This window comes from Octodon degus, unplaced genomic scaffold, assembly GCF_000260255.1.
Source record: "Octodon degus isolate 3935 unplaced genomic scaffold, OctDeg1.0 scaffold00295, whole genome shotgun sequence".
NCBI lineage: Eukaryota > Metazoa > Chordata > Mammalia > Rodentia > Octodontidae > Octodon > Octodon degus.
The window spans coordinates 721,898-724,313 of NW_004524871.1; positions in this window are offsets into that span (position 1 = coordinate 721,898).

The window sequence follows — 2,416 nt, forward strand, 5'->3', positions numbered from 1 at the left end:
AAGACAGGATTTCCAGGAAAGAGAAAAGAAGGAATTTTTTTTTTTTTTAATGTATTTGGTACAGTGTCTACAAGGTCTTACTGCATAGATCAGACTTGTGATTTTCCTGTTTTCAGCCTCCCAAGTGCTGGGATTACAGGTGTGCACCACCACACCCAGTCTCAATTGCTGTCTCAGTGTGCCGTGGGGGTGGGGCCAGCACAGCATACTGGGGTTCAAACCCCAGCTGTTGTGCTCTGTGTAAGCAGGCACTTCAGTCCACTGAGCTATTTGGCCAGCCCTAAAGAAAGAAGGAATTCTGCTTCAATACTGACACTGAACTTTTAGATTGCTGGACTGCAAAATCACATGATCCAACCCCTTTAAGCCCCTTAGGAGCCAAGGATATAGCTCAGCACAAGTGCCTGCCTGGCAAGCATAAGGTCCTGAGTTCAATTTCCAATACCAAAAATAAGCCCCTGAAGCATATGACTACTCAGTGTGTAATGATTAAATCTTGGAAACAGCCCAAATGTCTGTCAGCTGATGAATGGACAAAGATGTGGCCTTTTTTAAAAAAATATAATGGAGTATTACTCATAAAGAAGGGTAGCTTGAGACATTCCTAGGTATATGGGTGTACCTTGAGACCATACTTTTAAATGAAATAAATTGTACACACATGTGAAACCCATGTTTCTCGTATAAATTATAAGAACCAAAATGTAAACTAAATATTGGGAAATGGGAAGAAAATGTTCTAATGGGAAGAGGAACTAAAGATGGGGAGGGGAGAAAAGGATTGGAAGAAATGAGGAAAGAAAAAGCTTTTATAAACAAGGAGAATAGAAAAAAATGAGCAAACAGCAACCAAGGAGAACAGGAGCTGAAGGGAGGGTTTGGGGAGGGGGAAAGAGAATCAAGATGTATTGCGTAGGTTCAAATTCCCTATGATGAATGTGATCATTATGTATACCTAAAATATACCACTAGGCTTAGTTAAACAAGAATACGCCTGTGTCTGTGGAGGTGTGCTGAGCACACAGGCCAGCAGAGAGGCAGGGATCCTCAGTGCAACACTGCATCTAAGCTTGGTAGCTGTGGGTGACAAGCGTCAAGGTTCAAGGTGTTCGGTGCAGTCAGTGGGTCATGAGCTATGTTGAGGGAAGGTGTGTTTTGAAGTGTGCTATGAACCATGAACAGCAAATAAACATAAAATCTTGTCAGCTTCACTGGACTCACTCAGTCCTGGTGCTTCAGACTCCAGCTCTAAGAAGTACCATCGTGGAAGATGAAACTTGGGTCTGTGCTTATGATCCTGAGTCCAAGTGCAGAGTTCTCAGTGGAAGTCGCCTAATTCTCCTTGTTCAATAAAAGCACATCAATCAAGAGCCACCATAAAGCCAATAGAGCTCAGTGGACTGAGTGCCTGCTTAGGCAAGGTCAGGGACTGGGGTTTGATCCCTAGGGCCACATGCAGTGCCGGCCCCAACCCCAAGGCATGCTGAGCCAGTGACCAAGTCTGGGCATGGTGGCCCACACTGTGCTGGGGAGGCTGAAAACAGGAGGATCACTATGAGTCTGAGCTGCATAGTGAGACCCTGTACCAAGTACATTTAAAAAACAAAAAGATCCACCATAAAGGTGGTATTGATTATGTTTTTGGTCTTGAGGGGATTGTAAAATGAGTTCACACTCAGGAAGAACCCTAGGAAACTCTGAATATGACAAGAGCTTATGAGAGCTTTTAAGCAAGGGTGCGCCCAAAAAAGCCAGAGAAAAGGGCAAAGGGTTCCATCATCCATCATGACAATGCTCTGTGTCATACATGTTAAAGGAAACCAGAAATGAGCCAGCCTGATAGCTCAGCAGACTAAAGTGTCTGCTTAGGCAGAGTGCAGCGCCTGGGGTTTGATCCCGGGCCTGCCGTGCCAGCCCCATCCCCAGGGCGCACTGAGACAGCGATTGAGACTGGGTGTGGTGATGCGTACCTGTAGCCCCAGTTTTGGGAGGCTGAAAACAGGAGGATCTGGCACTGTGTAACTTCTAGTTTCTCTCTGAAGTAAAAATGACAGGGAAATATTCTGAATCAAATCAGGACCTCAGGACAGCTACAATAGTACAATTAAAGACACTCAGGAAAAGGCACTTACAGACCTGCTTCAGAGGGTGTCGAGAACAATGCAGTAAGTGTGTCTGAAGCAAGGGGAGGATTTCTTTCTGAAGGGGAGTAGTTTGGGCACATTTATTTATTTGGTACATGATCTTCCTATGTAGCTCGGATGCATAGTGATGCTATCTCAGCCTCCTGAGTGCTGGGATTACAGGCATGCGCCTTCTGGCACAGCATGCAGTACTGGGGATCGAACCTGGGTCTTTGTGCTTGCCAGGCAGGTGCTTAAACCGCTGAGCTATCTCCCCAACCCTACTATAATTT